This window comes from Fundulus heteroclitus, chromosome 1 (assembly GCF_011125445.2).
Source record: "Fundulus heteroclitus isolate FHET01 chromosome 1, MU-UCD_Fhet_4.1, whole genome shotgun sequence".
Lineage (NCBI taxonomy): Eukaryota > Metazoa > Chordata > Actinopteri > Cyprinodontiformes > Fundulidae > Fundulus > Fundulus heteroclitus.
Window position 1 is genome coordinate 39,128,069 of NC_046361.1, and position 20,118 is coordinate 39,148,186.

Below are 20,118 nucleotides of genomic sequence, written 5' to 3' on the forward strand. Positions count from 1 at the left end.
AATATTATCTTAAAGCGGCACGTGTTGATATTAAATAAAAGTGGCTTGAGAACGGATCCTTGAGGAACCCCACATGTGTGATTTATGTTCCCATTAATTTTTAATTGTCTAAGAGATAGAGATAGCTATTTTTGTTTTAGCTCCACAGAAACAATAATAACCATATTTTATTCTTAGTAATTGAGTAGTTCAATGAGAATGGGTAAAATTAGACAGATTTTTTCACATTTTGTACCCAAAAGTATTGTTTCTATGTATATCCTATATTATTAGGCATATATTTAACTTTCAGAGAAAACATTTTCACATCTCAGCCACTAGTTTTCTTTTACTTTTGATCATTATTTTAAGATGTGGTCGATCTAATTCCTCAACCCCGTTATGGACACTTTTTTAAAAGCTCTCTGAATATTATCATAAAATGAATTGGGATAGAAATCAACATTTTCACTTAGATGAAATGTCCCCCATACTAATTCAATGACTTTAAACTGAAAAAAAATGACATAAACCACACATTTGTGCCCTCTTATTTCCTTAAATAAGACTAATCGGGGAAAGCACTTTTCCTGAAAAATGTATTTTAGCCTATTAACTGTAACCAAGATCAATTTTGCATCCACTGTGTCACATTGACATAAATCAGGGGAAATTGGGAGCAGCAATCCTGGGGGTGGTAAATCTACATCCTGACCCAGATGTAGTTTTGCAGGTTTACAGTGAGGCTGGCAGCCAGCGCAGAAAAACGGGGCGGGTTCGGCAGTTTTCCACGCAATGACATCACTTTTCCTCCGACCCAAACACCGAGGAAGACGACGCCGAGGCAGAGGAGGGGTACAGCGGCCGCTGGCTGCAGAGGGAGCCGCCGCTGCGACGATGCGCGCCCGCCGCTTTTAGACGCCTCGGTTCGGCTTCGTCAGCCATCATGGTCCGGCGGAGACGCGCTTCTACCGCATGAGGTGAGCAGGAAACGGGGCGAAACACGCAGGTTCCGTGGGGCTCGTTGGCCCGGCCGAGATTTGCAGGAGAACCGCGACACTTCCCGGCGAGGCGGAGGTCTGGTCCAACGCGCCCCCGCGATGCCTTATGGCGGATGTTTGGTATTAAAGGTGTCCGCTGTGGGTGGAGGAAGCTCCGGGGCGTCTCAGCGCTCTCTCCCCGGCGGAGGGGACTCATATCTGGGCGCAGGGTTTTGGGTCTGCAGGCCCTGTCCTTAAAGAGAAAACGACCAATTTCACCGATACTTTATTCTAACGTGCTTATAGAGCTCAGCATCTACATGTGTTTTATTTAGCCTTCTGACTGAGAAAGAGGAACATGGAGTAGGAAGCGGTGCCCGTGTGGCTCCAGTTTCATCATCAGCCCAGGCTGCTGTCACGCATGGCCCCCAATCAGAATTTAAATTAAAAAGATAAAACTGGCAGCGGGGGGTGCGCAGCAAGATGAGCTCAGGATTCACTGAGCTGGGAATGGAAGGGGTTTAAATGTTGCATCATTTCTAAGATCAAAGCAAAATCTAACTTCCCTTGTCTGCAGGGGTGCATCCAGAAGGTTTTCAGAGGGGCGGTCAGATGGGGGGGCAGGATGAATGAATGAATAAATGAATTACAGCGGTCTGCGTACTTATTAGCACTTAAAGGGTCTCAATGGGTGACCCCCAGTTAGAGGCAGGGTATAATTACCGTATTTTTCGGACTATACGTAGGGCTGGGCGATAAATCGATTTAATCGATTAATTCGAATTTACAATTCTTTAAGATTTAATTTTTGGAAAATCTGGATTTTATTTTACCAATACACTCATTGGGTTTCCATGAAGAGAACAGCATGTGATGCTGAATATATGTTTAGCAAATGTGTTGTCAAAATATTGTTAAGTAGAAACGTTTTTTACCATAATGCGAGGTACTTCATTTACTTATTTACTTTTTTTAACTTAGTTTGAAGTTCACAAGTGCAGTGAAGCCTGTTCTTAGCTCAATGTGTAATACCACTAGCAGCAAATGTTTTGTTATATTTTCATTGTTTATAATGGCATGGCTGCCATCTTGTTTTACATGTTTCACAGCTTGTTTTTAGTTGCACTTTGAATTCAGGTCAACTCCCTGACGAAATGCTTGACATAAAAGCAAGGTTTTAAAATAATTTCTTTAATTTCTTTTTATGAAGCAAAAGGAGGAAAAAAAATCGATTAATAGGATTTGGTATGATAAAATCGGAGATTTATTTTTTAATCCATATCGCCCAGCCTTAACTATACGTCGCTCCAGAATCTAAGGCTGCATTCACACTGCAGGCTTTGATGCTCAATTCCGATTTTTTTTTTTTTTTGTGAAATTTGATTTATTTATTTTTTGCGTGGTTGTTCACATTTCCAAATATGTGCGACTTGTATGTGATCTCCTGTGTGAACTGCGTTCATACAACTTAAGTGTCCCGCATGCGCCGTTGAGGATGCGATGACGTCACACGTAGCAAGCATGCTCAGTGTTTGCAGAAGTAAACGTGGATTATAATGCTGGCGCGCATTTTGCAATCTTTAATTTCTTTTCTAACCGGAGCTTTCTCTCCATTGGCTGCTCTCCTCGTTGTTGTCCGCCATGGGTGTCGTCTTTCTTCCTGCTTCTGCATAGCAGGACGCAGAATAGTGACGTTTGTCTAGTATTGGTGACGTACAGGTCGGATAAATTAGAAAACATTAGAAAAGATCAGATACGTATCGGATTCAGGACAACATATCCAAGTGGCCTGGGTCGCATTTGAAAAATCCGATTTTGTTGTTCAGACTGTCATTAAAAGATCAGATACAGGTCGCATATGGGCAAAACTATCGGAATTCGGGTTACTTCAGGTTGCAGTGTGAACATAGCATAAGTCGCATCAGTCAAAAACACATTTGTGTGTGTGTGTGTGTGTGTATATATATATATATATATATATATATATATATATATATATAATCTCACACCAGCCTATAAGTTGCCTCTTTTTAGAAATTTATGTCACGCAGTCCAAGACTAAAAACTGACATTTAATCTGGTAAAGCAATTTATTAAATTACAGTTGCATCCACAACCGGCTGAATAACGTGGAGCATACCTGGGAGGATGGATGGGGTAAATTACCATGACAAGCTAGCAAGTTGTCAAAATTACACCTAAATCAGACCGTGAGCGTAACGGTGCTACGTGCTAAGCTAACAGTACAACACGGGTGTTTCAGAGCAACATAAAGCTGACGTGCATCAGCGAAGCTGTAAACCGCCCGGACTTTAGAGCTGTAAGCTAGCGCTAGCTGTTAGCTTCACTGACAGCCTGGCACCATGCAACGCTCCGCTGCGTGAATGCAGACTGAAACAGAGAAACAACAAACATACATGTGTTCTGTCTTTGTTGTCTATAAGTTCATGTTTTAATTAAGTGGTGCAGGAGCAGGATAGTTTTCACAAGCCTACAGCGCTCTCTTGTGGCCATAGACGGTAATGTTACTCAGCCAAACTATGGAAAAAAGGTGCGACTTTAAGTCCAAAATATACGGTATACATTTTCTACAAAGGTATTATGCATATGAGGCCCTTTTAACAAAATGCTTCATGTTGAAAAAATGCTTCAGGAAGTGACGTAGCTGGGCCCGCATCGGGGCGAGACGTATAGGGGCTAGCCGGTATGGTGGGTCCAGGGAGTTAGTGATGGCGTGTTCTTTGTGAGGACAGCTAGCTGCAGGATTTAAACGAGACACGATTCATTTCCAACGACTGGATTAAGGATGTGAGGTTTATATTTCAGGTGTGAAGCGTGTGCTTGTCCAACAACAGGATCGAGGCCTTGAGCGTGATGATGGAAATGTTTTCTGAAAGAGGCCTGAGACAGGTCGGTTCAGGGAAGCTGTGTCCCCCAGGTGGGCCACTGGTGCTGTATGCAGGATGTCATCTGAGGTTTGTTTTAGTACGGTTATAGTGGCTTCCAGTAGAAGTAGTATCTTTAAACTCTTACACAAACCTCAAGTTATTTTATGAGGACCGTATGTGATCGACACAAAAGTGGCGCACAGCTATGAAATGGCAGGAAATGATACGTGGTTGGGGTATGTCTCTAAAACCTTGGCACGTCTAGGGACTGAAATTTCCCCTTGATCTTATTTGCAAAAACAGCCTAACTTCAGATTGGATGGAGAGCATCTGTGAAGATCAGTTTTTAAATTCTAGCCAAGCATTCTGAATTGTATTTAGGTCTGGACTCTGGGCCATACATGAATGTGCTTCGTTTTAAACCCGTCCATTGTAGCTCTGGCTCTACGTTTACGGCTGTTCTGCTGCATCTCCACCTTCAGGTCTCTTTCAGCTTTACACAGGGTTAAAGCTACCAGCTTTGTCCTGCATTTAGCTCCACCATGAACCCCGTCTAGCTCCCTGTTCTTGCTGAAAAAGAACCTAAAAACCTGAAAAAGAACCCTGTGCTCAGGGTAAAGGATCCCGCATACTTGGCTGTACTGTGTGCATACTGTCACTATCTGCAGACGTTTGAGCCGTCATAGTCGAAGCGTACCCATTGCCTACGTTGATTGTGTCAAATTCCTGCATTGTACACTTTCTGCCAGTGGGAAGAGGCGGAGGAATGGATAGTAGCAAGTTTGATGAGCTAATTGAGCGCCTGGAGCCGTCCTTGCAACCGCCTGGTTCGACCAGATCAGTGTATGAAGTCGGTGTGGCATATAAAACATTTTGAAGTGAACACTTCTTCATGCTAAACAGTTTATAGTGTGACACCGCGTATGCAGTCATAAAGATTTAGTTTTGCGTGTCTGCCCACGCGGAGTCAACTTCGAGCATGCACAGACGTCCGCGGACTCGAGTTAGCGCATCTTTGTGGGAGCCTTAATGGTATATAGCCACGTTATATGGCTATACTAAAAAGACCAAAATCCAGTTGATTGATAGAATAAGGCTGTATACTCCAAGCGTCCGGCCAGATAATGTTCTAATTGTCCTTTTTGAGCGTAAATAGAACTCCAGCAGCGCGATGAGCTGATATAAACAGATGTGGCGCCATCTACTGGCAGTACTGCAGAACTACCAGAAAGCCACATGGTCGCCATTGATGCAGCTACTAAATAAAGTTACAGAAACATCATCTTGTAATTTTATAAACTTGATCTTGGACTTTACTTCTTCTTTTTTTTTCGCAACTATGCTGGTAGTTCCTGCCTCGCTCGCCTTCATTGCTTCGGCTTGTTGGCCAATTTTACGCGTGTGCAGTGACCCAACCTCGGTCACATGATGTTGTAATGGTAAATAAAAACAGAAAAGGCTATATTTGCTGATAAATTCTCAGAATATCTAAATGCACATTTCTGTAAAAGAAGCCTCAAATCATCGTTGTTCAATAAGCACCTTAGTACCTCATTATCTGTTGTCTGTGACTTTCCTAAACGCAAAAAAAAAAAAAAAAATGACCCTTGTCCATTGCTTGTTTCTCAGTTTGTGCCTTCATTATGTGTAATGTGAACCGGAGTGGCCACAGAGAAATTTCGCCGCAGTGACAAATAAAATATTCTTGATTCTTGAGTTCAGCAGAAACAAATCTTAAAAGACAAAAAAAATACTACTCCAGCTGGACATGATAATCATTCAGAAAAACGTTGTATGCAACCAGTGTGAGTTACTGCCGTATACATTTTTAAAAAGTCACGTGAATATTTACCTTTGTTCGTTTTACACGGCACACATGATTTTGCATTTATGCCAGAAGGTTCTTCTTCCACATGTTTGCCATTGCACGTTGCAAACTTGGCTTTTTAAAATTTTTCTTTCATCAATGGCTTCCTTCTGGTCAAGCTTCCATAAAAGCCAGATATTTGTGCAATATACAACCAGTATTGTCCTAATTGAAAGATTCTCCCACCTGAGCTGTGGATCTCTACAGCTCCTCCAGAGGTACTATTCCTTTGCTTTTTGATCAATACTCTCTTCGCCTGGCCTGTCTGTTTAAGAAGACGTCTTATCTCGGTAGGTTTGCAGTTGTGTCGTACCGTTTCTGTTGTCGGATGGAAAATATTAACTTTGCAAGATGCTCAGAATTTTGTTTTTTATGACCTGAAACCTTTAAGGTTAACTGAGTAAAAGAGGCAGAATACAAAAACGCTCCACATCTGTTAGACTATTGTTCAATATTTTTATTCACCACGCTGTATTGGTTTAACAAATAAAATCCCAAGGAAACACTTTAACTTTTGTGGATGTAAGAAAATAAATTCAAGGCTCCATTCATTATCCATTTTTAAAACATACTTTTACTCACTGCCCTTCAACCCAACTGAGGTTTGTTTTTGCTTAATTTTTACTGGTATGGTTTTTATCTGTATTTGCATTTTTTTATTGTGTTTTGTAGCAAGCTTCTTAATTTATTATTGTGTGTTTAGTTTTCCGTTTTATCCCTTTAGTGTCATTTTATTGCTTTGATGTTCAGCACTTTGTGTCTGCTGGTGGTAAAGCGTTTTATTAATAAAGTCGATGATGATGATGATGAAGACAAACATGCCCAGTTTAGAAACTCACTGCTGTCCTGTTCTCCAGTGTCAAAGGTGATTTTCTTCTAAGTGGGAAAATTTGTTTTATTTTCAATGAGGAATTTAAAGTTTTGTGGGGGGAAAATAAAACATTACTTCGTGCTGGGAGAGATTAAGTCATAAAAATCACATTTCCTTACAGTAAACTGAATACATCATTGAAAATGGCAGCCGTTAAGAAGAACCACCGGGCCGCCTCTCCTCCGGGTTTAAAAAAGCAGAATCCGTGTTGCTCTTAAAGACCCTTTTTTTCAGTAGTTGGTGCTTTTCAGCTAAGGAGAAACAAATGAGCCCCATTTGTCATTTAGGTCTGAGAAATAAACATCAGAAAAAGCTTTCAGGGCTTCGTGAAGCTCAGCTTGTCCACATCAGGATTTTCTCAGTGAAGTAAAGCAGGAATGGGAAAACCGAGCAGCGGCCCGGTCTGAGTGGATCTCTGCTGTTACAACGCTGCTTTTCTTTAATCAGGACGTTTTCTGCCTGGTTCTCTGTCACGAGGAGCGGATTGTTCCTCGTTGCTTTTCACTTCGTAAAGGATTGTTTCAGCAGGAACACATGTGTTCGTAATGCCAATAATATCTGGGCCAATCAGAGATTAAACTGGCTGTAAGACTTCTATGGCATAGCTGTGGAGTTATTAGAGAGTCTGTTGTTTTTTTTTTTTGCCGGGCCTAATGATCCCTGCGCTGCTGGTCTGACGCCAGAGATGTGCTCATGCTGTTTTCGTTGTCTTGTCGTTTTTTTTTTTTTCTTTCTGCTGAACAAAGAGCGAGTTTGACTTCAGAAGGAGCGAGGGCGGGGCGCCTGTTTGAACCTCTGAATCAGCTCGAAGAGACGGGAAGAATTCAGGCTGTAAATTATTTATCTTTCACTGAAGATCTCCTGAAACATTTGATGTTTTTTTTTTTTTTTTTAGTGTTTGCAGGCTGCTTTATCCTTATTTTACGTCTTGTGTTTTCTACACTGTGTTCTGACTTAGTGTTTGCAGTGTGTTGCTCTTGGCAGCGTCTTCTAAACACTCTGCATCATATAAGACGTCTGCAAATACCTCAAGGTTTAAACCTGATTTGTTTTATTTATAATCCAAACTTAATTTCTTCTTCTGTGACTCTATTGCAATCATGTCTGACAGAATTAAACAAATAAGGGCAATAATGCTGCGGATAAATGGGGCCTTTTGGTATTTTAATTTCTCCTGATGGTGATACTTTGCAGCTTGGTTGCCGGTTAGTAGTGAGAGACAAAATTTAACTTTCCCCTTTCAGTCAGTAAAATAATTGCCTATGTGGCGGCAGAAACTATATTGGCAAAAGCATTTGCTTCCCTGCCTTGTATATGAACATCAGTGACCTCCCAGTCTTAGTCCGTAGGTTCCGATGTGACGTTGGTTCTCCCTTTGATGCTATAACAGCTTCCGGTTCTGGAGTGTTTATGGGGATTTTTGACCGTTCTTCCAGAAGTGCATTTGTGAGGTCAGACACTGATGTTGGACGGGAGGGCCCTGCTCTCCGTCTCCGGTCTGAATTATTCCAAAGGTGCTCTGTTGGGGTGCAGATTAAGTTTTTTTATTTTTTTTAAACTGCCCTCATTTTCTGAAAAAGTCTGCTTTAAAGGTATACTATGCAACCGGGGTTGATTTTCCAGCGAGGCTCCCCCCAGAGGGCGAAAGTAAAAGTGCACTGTCATAAAGATGCTCAGCTGTTCTGGTTTCTCCATCAAGCCAGGCGCTTTGGTTGTTTTGAGCTTAGCAGACAGGCGAACGCAACGAAAAGTGGAAAAAACGGCAGTACAAACAATGACTAACACAGTGAAGGTATGAACACCAAGCTTCCCGCAGCGCTATCTTGGCGAGGCGGTCGCCGCCGCCGTGTCGCCAAGCCGCCGCCGTGTCGCCAAGCCGCCGCCGCCGCCGCCTCGCCAAGCCGCGGCCACCTCGCCAGTTTTATTATTATTATTATTATTATTATTATTATTATTATTATTATTATTATTATTATTATTAATAATAATAATAATAATAATAATAATAATAATAATAATAATAATAATTTATTTATTTTTATGTTGGCGAGACGCTACCGATGAATGCGGTTTCGCTCGGTGCTTGCGGTATGTGCCGGCCATGTTTGCCCGGTCGCAGCGCGACTTTGAGATGGCGTTCCCAAACTTTGCAGCATTACATCACGAGAAGTCGTGCCAGCAACTTATCCAAGCTGAACGGGCGGCATGAGTGCCGGCTCGCTCTCTGTTCGCCTCTGATTGTTCACAGATGTTCTGTCCCACATCTTGTTTCAGGAGGTTCGCGCTGAGACTTTATTACAGAGAGGAAACGTGGCGCAGACCAAGTGTTTGATTTGGACGCTGGGCCCGTTAACTGGTTCAGCTCATTAAAATATTTACAAGAGTTGCAAAAAAGGTTCATTCATCAAGAGAAAATTATTTAATGGTGCTTGTAACGAAACAAGACCTGTGTACCCCAACGTAGGCCTAAAGTAACTGTGCCAGCACAAGTTGAGCTTTATGGCCAATTATGTTGGATTTTCTATCAAGAAACAACTAATAAAATCGTTGCAAATTTTGTATATTAACCAGGAAACCTGAGTGCAAAACATTTAGGTGAAAAGTGTTTTTAAGGGATGTCTACCATTGCTTCCTAAAACATAGTTACAGGGTATAAATGTTTTCTGAATTTATGCACGATTAAAAAGTGAATCCTTTGAAGGGTTACAGTCTGGAAAAGTTTGTTTCAAGTGGGAATAAGAGTAGAAAGGTTAAATGACAGCATCAAAAGGTAAAATAAACATGACAAATAGAATTTCTGTAAAATAAGTATGCTTTTTCTAATGGTTTTTAATGACATGCACATAATTTTTCCTTCCGTCTGTTTGTGCATCTATTTATAAATTAATTTATCAACGTATCTCTCCACAAACTCCTAAATCCATCTGTAAATCATCCATCCATCTTTGAATCAGTGTTTTGGTACGTAAATGCATTCATCCCTGAACTAATTTATCCATCTGACCTTCCCTCCTTCCCTGCTTCCTACCTACCTAATTAATTAATTGGCTTTCAAACTGTTCAAATAGTGTCTGATCTGAGGGGCTTGGCTGCCTAATTAAGAATCTCATTATTCGCTTTATTTAAGTGTTTCTAACTGATGCAGAATGCTTCAGGTGGTTGTGGAGCAAAATGTGTGGCGGTGGTGATTGTGTTAATCCCAGCTGGGTCTGGTGAAAGGATTATACAGATGCAGGTGTTGGTGGTAATCTCCCACTTTTCTCTCAGTGTGACTGTGAAGAAAATCGAACCGTCCTGAAGTCGTTCAGTGTGTCTGTTCCTCTCCAGACGGCTGCATTTCCTCTGCTCTGCAGCAGTCTTCAGAGAACGAAACACGGTTTGTAAACCCAGGTTGCATGTTTTCATACGGTCTCCTGACGCCTTGTACATGAAATAGTCAACTTCTGATTGCTGAGAGGAAGAAGAGGGCTGTGCAGGACGAAGGACCATGGTAGAGAAATGTATAAGGACAGCTTATAAAGTAGAATATTAAATAAAAGTTCTATATTTGTTCTCTCTTATTTCTGACTAATGTATATGTAGAAGGTTGAGTGGAAGGAAAAAGTGTGGTAGGAAAAGGTAGCCAGGGGAGTAGGGGGAGTGTCTGAAATGAATTTCCTGATTCACAGGCCAAGTTGGCAGGTAGACATAAGATTCAACCGGTCAAGCATATTTTTTACCGGCCAAAATATTAATTCTGACTGCTGCTAAATATCTCCACATAATGCCACTACATAATTAGCCTGAGCTAAACGCTAGCTGTTAGCAAACGGAGATGACGTAGCTGCTGTCGTTCTCGCGTCACATGTGAGTGTTTGTGTACGTTTGTTGTCATACGAGTTGACAGCAGAGAAACATAAAGAAGCATCTGCTCAAATAATGACTGAAATACACGATTTATTTGGTGCAAACATTTACTCGCTACATGACAGCTAGCCTTCTGAAATTTACTCGCCAAACGGATAATTTACTCTCATTTGCCGTCTGGCAAGTGTTAATTTCGGACCCTGATTACAAAAGATGAATAAGAAGCAATTTCAGTTCAGTCGCAGCATATTTTTTTACTGGCCAAAATATTAATTCTTACTGACTCCTGCTAAATATCTCCACATAATGCCGCTACGTAATTAGCCTGAGCTAAACGCTAGCTGTTAGCAAACGGACACGACGTAGCTGCTATCGTTCTCGCGTCACATGTGTGAGTGTTTGTGAGCGTTTGTTGTCATAATAGCTGACAGCAGAGGAACATAAAGAAGCATCCACCCAGATGATGACTGAAAAACATGATTTATTTGGTGCAAACATTTACTCGCTACATGACAGCTAGCCCTCTGACATTTACTCGCCAAACGGATAATTTACTCATTTGCCGTCTGGCAAGTGTTCATTTCGGACCCTGATTACAAAAGATGCATCAGAAGCAATTTCAGTTCAGTCACAGCATATTTTTTACCGGCCAAAATATTAATTCTGACTCTTGCTAAATATCTCCACATAATGACGCTGCGTAATTAGCCTGAGCTAAACGCTACCTGTTAGCAAACATGACGTAGCTGCTGTCGTTCTCGCGTCACATGTGCGTGTTTGTGTACGTTTGTTGTCATACGAGCCGACATCATCATCCAGCACTAAGTTTAAAGGATATTTACACTCCATGTCTCAGTATTAAGCATTTGTTTTTCACTTCGATATTCTAAGAAGACAAAGGAAGACGGTTGAATTAATTAATAAATATCAATATGAACATAATTAATAAACATCTATGGACACTGTAGCCTGAACCGATCAACATAAGCTCAGACAGAGAGGAGGAATGGTTGTGGGAACCAAACCCTTCACCCCAACACACATGCACTGTTCAGACGACACGCTTACTTCTAAGATGTTCTACCATATCTCCTTCATTCCTTCATGTTTGGACCTGTGGAACACACTTTAAAACACAAACACACATATTGCATTATTAAAAACTGACAGCAAATTTCATCCTCCTTTTTTCATAAAAAGTAAATCTAAACATTTAGTTTGTATCTCTCAAATTAGACTATCAGGTATTGTATTGTATTCTGAACTAGAGATGATCAGACTCATTTAAAAAATCTAGAATAGCCCTTTAGCACCAATAGGAAGCTACAAAGCAGGCGCCAACTTTGACGTCGTTATCCACATCAGTTGTTTGCTAACATTCAATAATTACAAAAATAATAATTTTAGTTGTTGATTTTAAAGCGGTAAAGGCTTATTTAGGGCTTTTCGATCTTAGTTGAATCACAGCCTGACAAGTCTCTGTTTCTTCTTTAACTCCGTCTTTATAATGGGGAACGTTTTAGAAATCTGTTCGTCTCTTTTCTACTTTTTATCCTTGTTTCCTATCTGTGCATTGCTGTTTCCTCTCTTGCTGTTTCCATTTCGTACCTGTGTACACGCCATTTCATACCAATGTACTTAACACTGTTTAATAATTATTGTAGTGTAGTAGTTTCATGAACTATAGAGATAAATTAGCAAGAATCTTGTAATTTCTTAATTATTTTGTGCTATTTTACTTGCTCTATCAAGTATCCTGCATATTTTTTTCTTCTTTTCTGGTCAAAGTTTGTTACCTTTATGGATAAATCTGCAAAATTCAGAAGCCACATAACAGATTTCAAAGAAAACTGGAAATCGGCTTCTGCTAGGCAAAGCCTGATTGGTGGATTTCTAAAGTTATCCACATCTAATTGGTCTTCCCTGAAGCGCATCAACAGTACAGAAGAAAATAAATTACATTTTCAGATCTTTTTCTCAGCAGAATATTAATAAAACATGGAGTGGGAGTCCGGTTTCTCAAAGGGAACAGCGATTTCTACGACATCTACAAAGATATTGGTGGAAAAAAAAAACTACTGAATGAATTTGAATAGTTGTTTAAAATCAAACAGAGAAGTAAAATAATTTCTCTCTTGCCTAATCGGATATTCAGCGTACGTTTTGGCCTGTCGGAGTACATTTCATGGCTGGTTTCATGGATTTGACAAAGCCGGCTAACCTTGAGCGATCAAGGTTGGCCTGACTGTGAAATATCGCTTTAACAGGCCACCGTTTGTGGTTCTTACAGGTCGGACAGACAAACACGAAAACATTTCAAGTTTGATGTCGACTAGGGGAGTGCAGATGGGTCAGAACCTCCTGCAGGGATCCTATCTACCTTATGCGCCCCTGCGCTTTGCATAAATGGCTCTGCTTTGAAGCAGGGGCCCGGCTGGGACCGGGACCCCACGTTATCAGCAATCAGCTCGGCCCTTTATCACCTCGCTGTCTGCTGCATGCAGGTATGCAGTTTCCATGGTTATCCACCAAAGCTGCCTCCGGAGTTTGTGTTAGCGGGGGGAAAATATTCATCAGACGTCCCACAGAGCCGACGTGATCCGACAGAGTTCCCAGCGGGGGGGCTGGGCTGACTGGGAGCTCCGCAGGGCGCCATCGTCATCATCATCATCATCATCATCTTCACAACTGTTTGTGCGCACGCAGCAAAGAGTCTGACATCAAAGAAATATGCAATCTGCATTGTTTCCCCACAGGCGTGAATCTCGGTGCGTTGGCGGGAACATTATCCCAAGTGGCAAGAAAAAAAACAACTTCACATCCAGATTTAAAATCCTCAAGTTAATTTGAAATATGCATAGTTGAACAAGAGGACCCCCTTTGAAAATCCACCCAGCTCAGGAATCTGTGGCCATGCAAACACTGGAGCTGGCTAAGCGGCGCTTTTCGCTGCTGCAACAAGCATCCGATTCATCAGCGGGGGCCAGAGAAAATACGACCTGGAATGCTGCTTAATCGAAAAGCTAACTGGTCGTTGCCACATCCCCTTCAGCTGCACACACAAAAAAACGAAAAAGGTCCAATAGCTGCAGTTTTGTCCATTTGCTGTGCAGAGGAAATGTGAAATAATGAAGTGTGACTTTGGAAAACTCTGGGGGGGGCGGGACCAGAGACAAAGAGACACAGTGACACACGCTTCATTCGGGATGCCGTGCACAGGGTTGCTGTTGTGCAGCGCTGAAGCTTGTTTTAATTTCTCTTTAAAACGAGTCGTTATTGAGGATCTTGAGGCCCGGCTGCTGCGTTCACCCGCTCTTTATTCCCCAAACCCTCTGTGACAAAGTGCTGAGTTAGCTGCTGCTGCAGTGTCTTCACGTTCCCTCCTCCATCGCCCTGACTGCCCCATAGTTCCTGCACTCTTCCTCTCGGCTGAACGTGGAGGGAGGGGCGTGACTGTTGGTGGGGTCGGCTGGCGAGCAGATGTGTCCAGATGTGGACAGGTCGTCACCAAACGGCTCGTACAGATTTCTTTCATCCGCCGTCGCTCCTCTGAAGAGTCCCTCAGACTCTTCTCCAGCAGTTTGCCTCGAAGCTGTGAGCTTATGGTGTTTTTGTTTTTGAAGCAAAGAGACTTTTAGATTGAGGCAGAAAATTAAGCCAAAGGTTTGGTCGGGTTGACACAACCTTGGGAAAGAGGAAGAGTTTGAGCCTTTTTCTATCATTTATTTCATGGCTTACCATATTTTTCACATCATAAAGCCCACCAGATTATAAGGCGCTCTAAATATTCCTCCCAAGTGTGTAATATCACTCCTTCACGTCCACAGCTCTCTATCCGTCTCTGTCAGGAGGACAGAGTAGCTGGAATACACTGCCCTGTTTCTAACATAAGGCCAAAATAAACTTTGATATTGAATTAACTTACTAGGTTTATTGTTGCTAGCGCGTACTCCAGGCTGCCTTACATGAATGCACTTCTAGTTTAGACATTACAGTCAGGCAGTCTGGTAGACAGCTCAGGGGTCCTGTCAGGTTGATCATTGAGCGGAGCGGCTTCGTTGCTAACCAAAGTTATACTTAAACATTTTAACAAATTTTGAGCGCATCGTACCACATAAAATCAGTCAGTAAGCACAACGGTGATCATAGATAAAGCGCGCCAAGATTATTTTGAGAAAATAATTTTAAGTGCGCCTATAGTCCAAAAATTATGGGATCTTTTTTCCAATTGGACCGTAAAAGGGGGGAAAAATCTGCAAAGTTGTCCCAATAAATATATTTCTGCAGCTGCTAATTCGATGTTCCAATCAAGTTCTTGTTGCTACATAAAATGAAAAGTTCCTCCTTTTTTTTTTATATCGTATACGTGTGCAAAATTTTCTAAATGTCAGAAAAAAAGAGCAAATGAATTTTGTTTCATGGACAGTACCAGTGAGAAATTTAGCTGCACTCATCATGTGCATTTATTCTTATTTAAAGTGTTTTTCTCAAGTGAAGTAGTTATGCAGCAAAAATACTTCAGTGCCTCAAAACCAAACGCTGCCCAAGTTTGAATTCATTTGGATTTCTTCTCTAATCCACACAATTTTGAAATTATACATACTGAGCACGCACGATATATCTGCATTAACGTATCGGTATCGGTCCGACAACTAAAACTGAGCCAATATGAACAACCAATGTTTACTTTGTTGCTGTTTGTGTTTCTAGGAGGCGAAGGGGGGGGGCATGTTTGGTCATGTGATCGTGATACAGCACAGGTTTATGGGATGGGGCGTTGGGAGGGTAGGAAAATATCTATCGATAAATATTGGTTATTGGCCATTAGAGCGATATTAATATTGGATTTCAATATCGGCCCAATTTTCATATTGGTGCTAAACATTTACCCCAAAATCTGTGATAGAATTGAGGTCAAGAAAAGCTGCTTTATTTGTTAAAAAACGGCCGCCGGGTGGAAATAAACATCGGTTATCAAATTATCTGCCCAGTTTTACTTATCAGACCGATATGTAAATATAACAAAACAACTAAGAATGGTCCAGTACCCATGTTGATGCTGAAACACTGTGCAGCGTCCCTAGAAATGTTTTTAGAAGCTGGGTGCGTAGCAGGACACGAATCATCTCACATCAACTTAACCAATCCTTCAAGAAACAGTAGAAGAAGTCGACTTGCCTTTTAATAAAACACTTAGGGATGTTTCATCCTGAGTGACCAGAGTATCCAGCCACAATCACACCAACAAATTGTTGGTGGCTTAAAAAAAAACGGCACGGAAAAAATTGTTCATCACCATTCTGCCCTGAAACTGTGAAACTGTCCTTTAAAAGCTCAGAACTAATGATATGTGTGTTTATCCTGAGTGTCCTCAGCAGGGGCGGTTCTAGACAGGGGCCAAAAGGGGCCTGTGCCCCTGTAGAACTGTTCCTGGCCCCTGTTATGGACCCTGTATTAAAAACATGATATTAAATTTCTTAGGATGATAAATGCTCATTTGGTCATTTGGATCAGTTTTATTTTTATGTTTTTGTTTATGTTTTTACCCAATAATAAAATAACAAAATAATTAAAAAATAAATATAAAAAAACAACAATAATTAAAAATTAAGCTGTTTCACGTTAAGCTCCCGCTGTATTGAGAAAACATCAGGGGTCTGCAACCTGCAGTTCCAGAGCCACTATTGGCTCTTTGGCTTACTTAATATATTAAACGATAAAATGTTGACCTGTTAAGTCCCCCCGCCCCACCCAATTTTTTTGTTCTGTGCCTATGTGAAAAAACACTGGCCCCACCCTGGCCCCACCCTGGCCCCCCTGCTAAATTTGGTCTAGAACCACCACTGGTCCTCAGACCTCTCACCAGCACTGTGGCGGTAGCGTTTATGAAGACGTGGGTTTCTCTGTGATTTGCGTTAAGGTGGCCGTTAGCTGCAGCTCGGTCTTTATTTAAATAAGTCAGAAATTGTTGGAACAGTGACACATGTGCAGCTAACGGGTCATAAGTCCAAATTTCTGGACAGGACGGCCTTAAATCTGATCTGTTGCCCAGTTTTTCCTCAGAGTTCTGACCCGTAGAAGCGGATATTAGCATTTCTTCAGACTTGTCCTGGAAGCATCAGCTGTTATTTGACAGCTTTCAAATGTGTTAAATGTGCAATTCCTTCATTCATCCTCCTGCTGCTCCGCTTGAATAGCGGTCAGATTATCTCCTTGAGCAGTCGTCTTTATGTTAACGTGCCATTACTTGGCACCAGGCAGGAGTAGAACGTCTAAATGGGTAATTCCTCCCCTACTGTGCATTCATGGGCCACACGTGAGCGATGGTGTGTGTGTGTGTGGGGGGGTAAACCAGAAAAAGGCCGGCGACTACTTCCTGCTTTTGTCTGCTGCAAACAAGCTACACAAACGGCTGGAGTGAGAGAAGGTCCGGACCTATTGTGTCTGAGCAGGCATCACTAAAACTGGTCTGTGACCAAATCAATGCTTCCATAGTTTAAACAAGCCAGAAGTCATGATTATGTGTTTTAGTCGGTGAGGACCCGTCGGCACAGACGCTGCTGCTGCTCAAACGAGACCAGAGTCGCTTTTCATGGAGAAAACTGTAAACGTTGTAGCAACAGCCGACTTGTGCGCTCTCCGGCAATGTTTTAGCTCTAAAGGCTCAAAGGAACCCGATAGCTGGGTTTTTATCGGGTGAATAAGAAACGACGTAAGCGTAAATAAACTGAATTATAAAAGGTACGACTCTTTGCATTGCCATCTGTTAAATGATTCAATCCCTTCATCGTCTATAGTGGCCTCGGCTTGCAGGGTCCCAGGTAGGCCGGTGCCGAGCTCAAGCATCACTGGGCGGGGGGGTCAGGAAATCCTGTTTTCTGTCTGAGCAGGCCATCATGGCTGAAAGACTAGTCTCCATCACGAGAACATGTAGGTTTAAAAAAGAGCTTTCTGTTGTCTGTTGATAACTAGACTTGCTCTCTCTCTCTGTCTCGCAGCCTAAGTGAAGCACAGACTTCTTACTCTCTTTCCTTTTTAAATATTTCTTTTTTAACTCACCTCACCGATGATGAAAATGGCTAACCTTTGGGTCGTCTTCTCTCAGTAACAGCACCCACACCGAAGAGCATTCAGACGTTTTCACCGATCCCTTCTCCGTCCACTCGGTCTCCGGTCGGGGCTAATTAAGCTCAAAATGATCCGATTTCTTTTTCTAGGTGAATCTCTACTAGTGGTGTAACAAGATCCTGAGATAGAAGGCGCGTTTACACTACACTTTTTTAACCGAGCCAAGACCAGTCTGAGCTTGGATCAGTTAACCAAGCAAAGACGACCGTTTACACACCACACTATCTTGGTTGCTCCTCGCCTCCTAGTGACGATGTGCGGTACTACCGCTCTCTGGGATTGAAGGCGGAAGTAGCAAAACAAAATGGCGGCGCCCGTAACATTCAGGATGTTATGGTTAGACAGATTTGGCTTTTGGGACGTGGATAAGACAAACGAACGTCTTAAGGTCCATTCATACCCTACGTTTGTCCTACACGTCCGTATTTCTGTCCGTACGTTCTATCCGTTGACTCCTTCATACCTCCGTCCGTTGAGGTGCGCAATAACCAATATTTCCTCTAGGTGGCAGTGCTGGGTGCCAATAATTCGTCAAACATGGCGACGGTCCAAGACGTGATTTTGTTGTATTTGCTCCGTAAGTAAACTTTTTGTTTGTCCCTGTGCCCCGGACACGACACATCATATATGTGGGTAGTTGCGGACAAGCTCCGCAAGTCGTTCCTCGAATCTCGCCATTGTTTAAAGCCCAGAATTCTAACCTTCTTCGTGATTTTGTTGACATTTTGTACTACAAACTCAATAGCGCCCCCACCATTTCCGGTAGTATTGCTCCGTTTCGTCCGTAATCGTAAACTCCCAATTTTCGTGTCAAAATACGGACGAAATCGACAGTTAGAACGAATGAAACACTCCACACGTATCCGTCTTTTACGTGAGGTATAAATGGGCCTTAATAAGGATTTACAGACGCAGGAAACAACAACAGACACTGAGGTTCATCACGCTGCTAAGCAGAATCATCTCTGGAAACCGTGTGGCACGGTAAGGAAGCTGGTATTATTATGAATGTCTGAAATTTGTCTGAATGGAGTGTGAATCGGGACGTGCAGCCAGACACGCTGGAAAAACCTGTGGACAGTCAGCTGACTGTAAGGGGATGACGCGGTCTGCTCATGCGCTCTTTATCAGGTAACCGGGATAAAAAAAAAACCAGTCTGAGACCTACTGAGGAACTGGTCTGCAGTTAGCACGGTCCGGTTATGTTTACCGCGGTCCGGTTCAGTCTGCTGACCATTTACACACAAGAGTTATCTCGGTTACTGAGCTCGGACTGGTCTCGGCTCGGTTAAAAAAGTGTAGTGTAAACGGGCCAATTATTAACAGAAAACACTTTTTCTAGTCTGTTACCAGTCGCAGGCTTCAGTTCGGTTAAGTTATCAATATTTTTCAGTAGTTGAGATAAACAAAGAACAAAGGATGGACGGTAATTGAGCCATCGGGAAGGAAAACTTGTCTGTTTCCTATAAAGAAGCGGATAAACTGAGCGCTTATTCTGTTGCTTTTTGCATGCACATGTAAATGAATGCTACGCCCACGCATTCACTCAGTGCATGCATGGTAACAGAAATACGTCTGGTGGGGGAAAGAAAAAAAAAAACATGCGCTGGATTGCAGGTTTTACATGTTAAGCTTGGCCCCGTCATTACTCGGTCATCTCTGAAAATAACACAAGAATTACTGGACACCTAAAATTACCCTTAAATAACTCGTGTCTATAACTGCAAAACTGGGTTAAATTGAGAAAGCCGGCGTCTCAAAAATAGCCGCGCTGTCCTGCTCGGCACATCTGGTCCTGTTGGCTGCGGAGAGGCGCTGACTCCACCGCAGCAGCAGCAGCTCTGCAGCGTCGGGCCTGAGATCCGTGACCCGAACTCGCCAGCGAAACATTTCTCTGCCAAAGGTCTCCGTTCTGATGCTGAAACGAGTCGCTGGGGATCTGTAGTCAAAGCGTCTGCTGACACATATGGAAATGTGGTTGTGGAGGAGGACAAAATGCAGTTGTTCCTCTGGAGGGAGGAGGCCCGGCTGTGCAGCCAAGGGTCCGACTCCCTGCGCAGCGCTGCTCAGACCTGAGACCTGCTTTTTTTATGAGGATCTCTAGAAACGGTTTCCATTAGCAGACCCGGTAACGACTGCAAACAAACGGCGCGGGGAGGCTTTGCTAAAGTCTGACCGCACACCCCTCAGGGTTTCTAACAGCTGAAACTAAACATTTCTGTCCAGAGCAGCTACAATGTGTGTTTTCCAGGTCTCCGTGGGGCAGTTTTATAAATCAAAGCAAATTAGCAATCAAAGAACAATCTATTTACACGGTCATTTCTTTTCAAGAAGCTTTTAGAGCCTCTGAATGCTTTGTGTGGCGTAATTTGTTGGGTCTCAGTGAGACAACCTGTATAACCAAAGGTTGAATATGTTGAAATAAAGTGTAAAACGGGTCACATGACATCCGTCTTTGCTGAGCTGGCATCATCTTCCAGAGGCGTAGTCGCAGGAGCTCGCTGCATTTCTTAATCTTTAATGCAGCTGCCATACGTACATTGATGCATTTCTGTGTTA

General features: G+C 42.4%; 1 protein-coding gene across 1 annotated transcript in view; it reads left to right on the plus strand.

The window, feature by feature from the left end:
• The first annotated feature begins 728 nt into the window (after positions 1 to 728).
• nckap5l (NCK-associated protein 5-like) overlaps positions 729 to 20,118 on the plus strand; it is a 64,236-nt gene continuing 44,846 nt past the window's right edge. Inside the window, exon 1 of the mRNA XM_036142641.1 lies at positions 729 to 959. The gene's annotated coding sequence lies outside the window, so the exon portion shown is untranslated. The remainder of the gene's footprint in view (positions 960 to 20,118) is intronic.